Consider the following 11548-nt stretch of genomic DNA (forward strand, 5'->3'; position numbering starts at 1 on the left):
GGCGTGAGTCTTGGGGATGAATTACATACATAATTGATTACAATGCATTAAGCAACATGTGTAATTTATACTTGGCAATCAGTTTAATGCTATCAAAATACATCCAATGATGTTAAGATAAGATCTTATTTCAGATGAGTCCATACGTCAGTGTATAAAGTACGTAAGTAGATCGTAACCGTCGAGGGCCGCGGTTGTATTTCTCGAAAAGATCGTGAAGTATGCATGTCTCAGGTGAAATTCTAACACATTTGTATTAACACGCAATTTTGTCATAAGAAATAAACTCAAAATTTCTCCATAAGAGACGATAAGATATATATATGACCAGCTGTAGAATTTATTTATTATTTTTTTAATTTAATAAACTCCGTTTTATTCATTTTTAATATAAATTTATCGAAAGCATAACTTAACAAAGAACAACATACAAATCGGATTATCATTGAAATAACAGATCAACTCGATAAAACTTAATATAAACATCTCAAACAACGATTTCCGAGAAATATTATCAAAGTTTTACCGTTATTTTAAACCAGGGTATCAGTAAAATGAAGAAGTCATTCTGGTAAATGGAAATTAAAATAATTTAATTTTACTTGAAAAGCGTCTATTCAATGATGACGGAACGTTTAATAATAATTACCTTTACAACTCGTTTTAATTTGATTGTTGTCATTAATATCACAAAGGTTATATAATATTGTTGGTATTTTATTTCAGCTTTATTTTTAACTAATTGTCGCCCGCGGTTTCGCTCGAGTTTAATCGTCGAGTGTTAGGAATAAAAAGTAGCCTTTTCAAATCTGCTTCCTTAGAGTCCAAGTTTACTTCATAACAAAATTCATCAAATTTGGTTCAATGGCTTGGTCGTGAAAACCAACTTTTTTTCTATTGATTTTTGTAATCATTGATAAAAAATATAATTCTAATTAATATTATTAATTATTATTAATTACACGTTGTATTGGGTACAGAAAACGACTTAGAGCATCTAACATCTCTTGAGTAAATGCAGGCGAAGCTTCGGGCTGAACCTAGTAGTATTAAAAGAATGAAATTCGAGTTAGTGAATATACACACTGCATATGTTTTGAATCATTTCGGGATTACGATGAAAATTACAAATTATTTATGTTGATGTAATGTAATTTACTCATATATGGTGTTTAATTAATGTCTGTCAGATTTTTTGACAGTTGGCGCAATTGACAGAATGCGCGCTGCAAATATCGTTTAAAACTTATGCACTGGTCGGAATTATAGTGATACAATAATAAATGTATCATTTCTTAGAACATGCTTCATAGTTTGCTAGCATGTGCAATGTCAATAAATAAATCTTAAGGTCAGTATTTGTGGCATCATTCTTGAAAATCCATGTTTTTCATTTACGGTCATGATTTGTACAGTAATTATTTTAAATTCTTATTCGTATATCGTTAAAGCCTTAATGCTAGCAATATTTCTTATGTAAATAAAGTTATATATTTTTTTAACAGTTTTTTTCATCCATTAGGTCAAATTGAAGCGATTAGATTTTCAAAAGCTACATTATGTGTTTCGACTGGTACAGCGATCACTGAAATTCGTCTGTTCTATTGTCCTGCCCTTTTCATAATAACAATAAACGATAACTGCCCCATTGGTCTACTAGCTAGCGTGTAAGACTAAGTCTTATTTTCAATGAAAAAATTACCAGCAGCCCAGAGTTAAGAATTATTAAGAGTTAGGTATTACACTCCAGTGGTTCGTACGTAAAGCCTTTGGTCGTAAACCAGACCTCTCCTCGGTCGTGTCGGTTTGAGAGATTGTCCACACTTGTGCACAATATCCTCTGCGATGCTGACTATTCCTTGAGGTTGGCTGCCGTAAATCAAATTCGGTTAACGAAACATTCATTTTCAGATTTAAAAATCTGAAAATAAAACTATACTAAAAATATAATTTTATGTTAATTTTTTTTTATCATCAGGAACACTTAAAATCTTTTAATAACATTATTATCAATGAAGTTATTAAAAGCTTAAACATATAATATATTTCAATACAAAAGTGTACATATATAAAGATTAATTATCATGATAGCTAGCATTTAGAAACTGTCTGCTGTCGTAAAAACAGACATCGCATTGTTTATTTTTATGAAACAAATATTATATATTGAATACTTTATTATCTGTATCAGAAAATGAAACATAAAAAATAACAAAAGAAAACTAAGCAAACAAAAGACAAGCTTATCCCTTATAGAAATTTCTTACTACTGGCTATACTGAAAATTGTTAGATGGAAAGAGAATTATATATAAAAAAATTGTGCGTAAACGCGTACAATAAGATGCCTATGAAATAAAACAGCCTATGACCTATATCGTTAGTTATATAGTTTTATGTTAACCTAGCAAAATCTAGCAGATGTTTCCTCGTCTATTGTTCACTTTTGAAACGAGCCCCTATAATTTAATTATTATCGATGTGCATAACTATATGACGTGAGCCGACTAAGAGGGAAACATTTAAATTAGATTATTTTAATTAAGTTTATTGTATTCCGAATTCCTATATGACATGTTTTTACCCACATTGTGTTGTCTTTCATATTGACTAGCTCTTTTCGTCTCTTCTTCCCTAGTGATACAGCAAGTTACAATAAATTAGGTAGTATCAAAACAACATAGTTAGTGTAGGCTAGACACCGCACCTATCCTGTTCGAAGGAGACGACGAAGGCGTCGTCTCGGCCCTCATACTGCCCCACAAACGTCCGGGGCTTAAAAGATAGAACGTGTCCCTGGGGCCGTGGAAGCGTGATTTGGGGGCCTCACGTTTCCTATTTCAGACCTGAGGGGTCTGCAGCTGTGTTTACCTCCCGCTTCCATTCCTGCCTCCTGTGCGACATAATGTTTTCGGAGACGGAGCATATTTCCGACCAGCACGCCTCGCTACCGAGCATAGCGTTGATGACTTTCGGCAGCGAGAGTCCTCCGACCAAATTCACCGCCAGTGAATACCTCTGAAACCTCCACGCACCACACTCAGTCAGGGTGTGGTACGCCTTGTCCACTGGCGCACCACACCACCATCTTGGTAGGAGGGTGAAACCTCCCGCCATGCAATCCCGTGCAGGTACTTGGCGAAGCATCCGTGCCCGGTAAGTACCTGCGTGAGCGTGCCACGTTTACTCTTGACCCGGCGACTCAAGTAAGGACGCACCACCCCCACTGTCGCCAGGCCTACCATGATTGAGCTCAGATTCTCCTCCCATCGGAAAATCAGGGCTGCCCAGCAAGCCGATGGGATTGATCCGCCCCATCTTCGCTGGCCTTGGACGATCGCCACCGTTCTTCGCCTCCGGCCGGAACCGGTACACCTCTACGAGCAAGTTTTCGCCTGGAGTTCCCGAGGTGGATCGTCGCCCGCGAGAAGTGTCGTCGCAGTCCACGACTTATGCACCTCATCGCTATAATACAATATCTAATGAGTTAAAAACTTGCTTAACTCAGAAATAAAACAATGTGTCTTAGGTTTTCTTATTTAATTTTATAATAATTATATTTGATGTTTTTCACATGGTCCAATAAAAAAAAAAATATTATATCAAATCAATATCCTCGCACTAACGAGTATCTGTCAATGTTGCCAGATCAAAAAGATAATATTATTATGTTTATTATACAAATACTCTCACTATATAAACAATAATAAAATTGGTATAATATTAAAGATTATATTATTAAGGATATGTACATGAAGCCCATATGTTCATTAGATATATGGTTTGGATGGTTACATTAATACAATATTTTTTAAACAGTTTAGTTAGTAAATAACCAACATCCTGAAAATCAAATCACTCTATTCAATATAGAAGCTTTACGATTACTTATTATGTGTCAAATTAAGTACTCCCAACGGAGAAGAAAATACCCTGTCCTGAGAAGAACCGACGAATGAAACTCAGCGGGTTTTTTTGTCAATTTAATTTAATTTAAAAAAAAAAAACAAGAAGCGATCGTTTCATTTCCAAATTGTGCTATCTACCGTTAATTTACTAATATAACCTTTCGCATACAAACAAATATATATTTTTTTTAAATTGTCAACCGATAGATTTTTTACAGTTTCTGTAAAAAATCATCATGATCATGTTATAAAACCACAAAAGAGTTACTGACTCTGTGTAGTCCAGTAATATGATCTACTGCTAAATGCTCTATTGAATAGTAGTACTAAATGATATTCTGCTTGGCTAAGGCCTCTACTCGTAAGGTGATGGTTTGGTATTTATTCTACCAAGCTGGTTCAATACTGATTGGTGGATATTCGCCGCTGAACATTTATATATTACAAACGCTCATGAAAAATTACGATGAAATGCATTTGTATATTTAGAATACACTGGATTTTTTCAATAATATAAACAAATATTTAGAAATTTAACTTGAATATTTTACTAGAATATCTTCGCATGTGATAATATTAAGTCTAGTGCAAATATTTTATTACACAAATGAAGGCGTGAAGTGGATACGAAAATGTTATCATATCGCCAACTTTGCGAGTTCGAGCGCCCCAACGTTTACAACTTGTGCTCGGCTGAATGTCACTTTGACACAGTTCTATTTTCCGAGAACTGCACTATACATAACTATAGGTAGAGCCAACGTAGGAACTTTGCAAAGTAACGAGTTGATGTTTTAGCTATAGACGGTACTCGTCGGGCTTTTATTGCCTTTCCCTTATAAAGTGCGGAGAATAAATAAGATTTCATACTCCTTCGCGTACATCGAAATACAACATTTTTCCTGTTTTATTTCTATCGTCAATTTTTACTACCGTATAAAATATTCATGGCGCTTAAATTTTAAAATTGTAATAACTTTTTAACATACATATTTAAGTTATTAAGAAATAAAAATCTGTCAAATTTATAATACACTACCTACCCAAAATCAATAAAATAATGATTATCCGTAACTGAGAAACAATTTTACTAATTTATAACGGTTTTAATTCCGATCCAATTTTGGTCGAAACGCAACTGGATTGTTTTAGTAGAATAGAAAAACGACTATAAAGCAACACTTTCGTTTCAATTTTTAGTAGAATTCCCCTGTTAAATCTATTAACATAGCCCGGCGTCCTGAGCGCATCCAAGTACCTAGAGAACCAAACAATACTAATACAGAAGAAAAATGATCGTGTCTTTGCTGTCGAAACACTTGGCCCTTGGAGTAGAGGTACAAAAAGCTTCATCAAAAGTATAACACCTCGCCTTATTGTCTCCTCTGGTGACAGGAGGGCTGGTTCGTTTTTAGCCCAGAGGATCGGAATTGGGATTCAACGGGGAAATGCTGCTAGTATTCCTACCACCATTTCACGCGCATACAGTAACTATTTTTAATTCATATTTGTACATATTTAAGCACTTAATGTTAGTATATGTTATGTTATTAAATTACAGCACGCGATATATTTAAGTTCTCTTGCGAGCACATTTACACGTTCCGAATTTAGATAGGCTACATATAAAACTATTTTTAATGTCTTGCCGGTCTGATTATCGTCTGGTATAAAATACCTTTGAAAATAAAATAGCACAATTATTTAACTTCAAACAAAGAATATAACCCTCACAAAAGACATTGTACAATACTTAACAAAAACCATTCGATTCTTAATAAACTTCGTTTCGTTTTAACTTCTGAGACGTAGTCTAGAAATAAACAATGGCTATTTATAAGCAATGTCGTTTATCACAACAACAAGTTGCACAAAAGCTAATATTAAAGCGTTATTTTCAACTACTTATCAATAAAAACTAATACGTATTTTTCGAACTTCAATGTCTTTGTTTGTTACCAGCATTTTCGTATATCGAGATAAAATTGTCAAAGTATCTTCTCTAGCAGGATTTGTGGAACGATGACATTGTTATATAAAATATATCGTTTTCTTTACTAAATTGTCATGTGATTTTCTAGACAAATACAAAACCACTTCAACGTGTGTCTGATATAACCATGATACTTTTAGGAAGTAAATCTGAAATATACTGGATATGGGATGGAATTCTATATTCAAAATCTAAAGTTTTGAATATCTGAAATACGGTTATGTTCAAAATCGATAGCAGATGTAAAGTTAATTAATAAAAATGAATGTTTTTGTTTTATGCATTACTAAGTCATTCGCCCAATTGTAATGAAACACTTGTGAGTTATTCTTTAATCGGCCGCAAAGGTACTGCATCCAAAAAAACAAGATTTTTATTTTTATGTTTGTCCTTATTCTAACCTTGAGATGCTGGGATGGGTAGCTATACCAATCTTGCGGGTATCTCACGTATTTTACATTTTAATGTTTATACATAATTTCAATTCAGTTAAATGTACGAAATTCTAGTCTTTTTGTCAATGTTATTGACAGAAATAATTATAATCTCCTGACTTTTCTAACATTTTAAGATAAATCACAACGTTTTTATATGTAACGTTTGAAATGAAGCGTTTCTGACCCAAAGTATCATTTTTGTCTCGGATATATGTTTTTATTCATTCATCCGGAAAGCAGCCTCCAGCGAGAAACAGCAAGAAGCATAGCTGCTCTTTTAAATAACCAGATTTACTATGATGTTACGTGTACCTATGCTACACAATTTTTATTTAATCAGTTCTGCGTTGGAATCCTAAACCTTAAACTTTTTGGATAAAGACGGTCTTAATACAAAAAGTATTATGTTAATAATAACATTTATTGACTAATTTTGACTTAATAAATTTTTTAATTTGTTATATGGTAAATTGATTACAATATATAATAGATACAAGTTCAATATTTGCGGCATTATCCCATAACTACATTCCATACGATACAAAACTAGTAAAATTACTAAAATAAACTTGAAGTACTTATGTCTTATATAGACTCTGCAGGCCTAAATATGGATATAGGTATTTATATATTTATTTATATATATATGATACGATGTATTTAGAAACTGTATTAAGAAATTATTGCTATATGTATAATATATATATATACCTTCACGGAACAGCTGGTTAATTTTTCGCCAATCGGATTTGCTATTCAACAGGGAAACGCTGTTGGCATGATTCATTCATGTCATCATTCTACGCAATCATGATTAGTACAGCAGTTGTTATAAGTTATTAAGTCCTTAATTTTAATAATTCGGATATGTATTATTTTATTTATATATAGATCAATAAAATATAGAGGAAAAATCCTTCCATGATTTCAAGCAAAATTGAAAAAACAAAAAATAAAGATCGCTTAATCAAGTGTATTCGACGGAACATACTCGTACCAAGCTGAACTGAAACGAGCTTGATTATGCATAAAATGTCGCAAAAGAAAAACGTACTGATGCGAAATTGACCGACAAATCCTCTACACAATCCGGATTCCCGACAAGAATACGTTTCAGGGACACGCGTATCCTTTACCCCTTCCCTTTGTTATGTAAATATCTGTGTCTGGCTAAACTTTTCCAACAAATATCCCCTTAGAGCCGATCCATTAGAAAATGAAAGAAGGTTTGCTTTAAGCAAAACAAGAGCTCACTACGCGCCTCCCACGCCCTTTGATATTTATTAGGAGCCTCAAATTGTGTTTGTACAACCACTGTTAATATTAGACTAGGCCGAATGATTCATTATCCCCGTCTTGGATTACACCGACTATTCTAATTGCAACTTCATGCCTTTTGCGTTCCGTCCCTTTTTTAATACCTGTTCTTTTTCATCAATAAGTACTTTACTTTTATATGATTAAAATTATAAGTTATTGTTATTATTAAAATTATTGCATTATAAATATTTTTCGTGGAAATGGAACAAAAAAATTTTTTGTTTAGTATAAACATTTGTCGAGTTAAAGAAATGTACCTATATCATATGCATACTTTTTTTTTGAGCAATGGATTAACAAACTAAAATCATGATGCTTAAACTGAAACAATATAATAAAATCTCTTTCAAAATAAAATTTCAACTTCGTATGGTAGTCAATATTGTCACATGTCATCTTCAGATACCTATTATATTTATACCTAATTTTCAAATTAACCGTGAGTAAATCATCACTGTTTTTCTACGGGTTTCGTATTCGTCAACCGTCACGTCGGGAACGGTTGCTTAATCATGAATGACACGTTTACGTATTCAGGAGGCTCGCTAGCCGCTAACGAGAACACGAGATAAGTTTACGAACGTCGCCTCGAATTCCCGAAGACGCAGACCCGGCTTTGATTATCTGGGATTTGAATTAACATAGAAACTAGATGACATTTGCGACTCTGTCGGGCATTTATCTCAAATATCTGCTTATATTTTCTAATTAACTATTTATATATTACTATGAATTTATTGTTACATTATCTATTGTATATTAAATATGAAATATATGTTCTACATTATGAAATAATGTTTCAATTTGTATCGTCAGTTACTACAAGAGATGATTTTAGCATAAATACTATTCAAACAGCAGATTGAGGTCTGTCGTACTCTTACGGCCTCATAAACAATGCGAATGTTTGCTGGAAGCTCTACGTAAATACAGATACGTGGTGCGCGTTTAATTAAACGCATGTCTAAACACTATCTGCTTTTAAACTGACAGTAACAAGTGATATTAACTCTTGATGCTTTAACCAACATATAATTAATTTCAGACCAAAAATTATATCCGTTTTTCCGTGGCTTCCGAACTCTGGTAACGTTATTATGGTAGATAGTAATTCCATACAAAAGTAGAACAGCTAAATTTCTTACCATCTGATACCAACATAGATTAAGTAAAGATACTAATGTCTTGGGCATAATTTACTCATCAGTAAAAGTCTAACAAACAAAAACTAGAATGTCTGGGCTCATATTTATAACTAAATTCTGTCAAGTTAATTCGAATCATTCATACAGTCAAATGTGGAAAAATAATATTAAGTCATTTGTAACATATCGAAAATACGTAAAAAAAAGGCTTAATGGACATTTCATATAAACTGTCACATAAAAAATATACAAATGAACGAACATAAAAATTAAAAAAAAATCTAAAGAATGATATACTTCTACAACTGAGTGATTGAGTAACAATGAAATTGTTTATAAAAAATGAATTGATAAAGTTATGACATTGATACGTTCTCATAGTTTGTGGATATGTCAATGTTGGCAAGTAACAGCTTTTATGAGACGTCCACAAATTGAGATGAAGAGCAGAACTTTGAGAAGCGTATCATTGGCATCCCGAAGCGCGGTAAACGAGGCCGAAAATTGCTTGCAATTTATTTTGTTCAAGGGGTGACCCGGAATGAAAGGGAGGCGTTTGTCACTCACTATATTATTTGTCGCGGACATTGAGCTTATTGTGTCTCCGAAACTGATGCAGAGGATTTTATTGACAGGTATAAATATCTACAGTATTTAAGTTTATATTCATTTATACATTTCAAAAATTCGTTATGCTGTTCTTGTCTACTTTCTAGATGAAAACAAATAATGATACAGTAGTTAAGTGAAACTATGTTAATATTCCGCTGTAGGATATACCTCTTAGGGAGAAGGTACTGCGTCTTCTTACTGTGTGTTAGTATACTCGTATATAGCAGAATCATCCGGCACAAGATGAATTATAAACGAAAGTACACGTAAACTCAATTGTGCTTGTTCAGAGTTAAACGTATGATTTTCACATATATTCCACAGAGTATAATGTACATTAAAAAATAACATAGCATTTTACAATAATATTTAGAAGGTTCAGTTAAAAAAATAATTAAATGTGTAACTGTGACCGAATTAGAAAGAAAGAACCGGCAATAATCCCACTTGCTACCTGGATTTGAACTAGTGACCGGTTAAGATACAAGAGTTCTAACCATGACAATATCGGCCATTATATAACTTGTAACTAATTTTCTGTAACTGTGATATTATGAGGTGAGCAGAGAAGAGGTTATAAGCGGAATGAAGGGGAGTGTTGTGAGGTGAGGCGAAGAAAGGAGAGGAGAGGAGGGGGATTTAACGGTTTCTCAAAATATATTTGTATTGTGATCTTGTTAGCGGAGGTGACAGTTCCTTGAGAAAAGAAAATGAGAGAAATAAAATAATTACTAATTCAAGTTGTATTGCATTATTATGACTGAAGTTTTAGTAATTTACATATTATTAAATTCCGTTATTAATAAATTATTAAATAATTATATAATAAAACATAATAATACAATTTTCAAGCTTCGTACAGACTTGAGAAAGTTTTGTTTTCTGTCTAAGAGCACGTATTATTTGCTATAACGTGCTCAGTGAAATAAAACCAGTAAACGGTGTATACGATAAATTTTAGTCGCAGAAAGCATTCTAGTATTTAATTTATTGAAATACTAAAGTTAAGGTACACTTACCTCTTTTTTAAAACATAACAATGGTGTGACATCTCGTAAATTTAAACTAATATGATATATTAGTTATTTTAAAGTTCTTTAGTATGTCTTACATAGAAATTATATATAAGCACTGCAAACAACACATAAATATCAGCCAAACTGAAACGTTAGTTTAAATTCAATCATAATTTCATAAACTTGTATGCCGTGATGGCAAATGATATGACGGTCCCTCCCGTATGGTATCATGCCTTCTCTCCGTCACAGATCTCTACTCCCTCGGGTCTGTTTGGCGCGTATTCTTTATTAATTGCTTAAAAAATATGCCCCTTAAAATAAAACTAAATACTCTTATAAAATTTAAATAAAATGTTCACAACATTTTTCTTGTAAGAAATGTTCATGCCCCAAGAGACCCATAAAATGTAAAAAGTCTATTATTCTTCAGAGCTGGTTTCATTTAGTAATTAAGTGTGTATTTAAAAGAGCATTAATGTTTGCATAAAGACTGCTTTTATATATGTTTTAATAATGTGAGTAATGCATTTCATTGTTATACTTGTTTTAAAATATCATTTATTTTGTTTAAAGGTTTTGTAGTTTAATTTAGATTCAAGGTTTTTTATTATTTATCATAATTGTCATACACGAATATGAAATTCACGATTGTCACGTGAATTGTCTAAATTTGAAGCGAGTGACTACGAATCACATCTACTTATACATGCACCGAATCCTTTGGTATAAGTTTTTATGTTTATAAAATAGGAAGTTTTTTTCAATTAGGACTGAGGAGACTGATGATGAAACCCATTTCTAATTATTATTAATATTAACTGGTACCCTGACGAAATATTCTTGGCAAAGCCGAAGATAGATTAGTAAAAATTATCAAGAGTTTATCAGCAGGCTCACAGAATCACCTCTAGCTATGTTTTCGGCTACCTTTCTGTAGTTGCCCATTTCAGGTATCTTGTTGACAGATAAGAGCAAGCCAAGGCGGATATCACAGCGTAATTCAACGGCTTTGCGCAGTGCGTGCCTACAGTCGGGGCCTGATAAACCTTTGTTGTTTTCTTATCTTGTGTCGCCACTGGGTCTTGACTGTAGCACCGAAATTAAAAAACACTTCT

The sequence above is a fragment of the Vanessa atalanta genome, chromosome 8 (genome assembly GCF_905147765.1).
Source record: "Vanessa atalanta chromosome 8, ilVanAtal1.2, whole genome shotgun sequence".
Taxonomy (NCBI): domain Eukaryota; kingdom Metazoa; phylum Arthropoda; class Insecta; order Lepidoptera; family Nymphalidae; genus Vanessa; species Vanessa atalanta.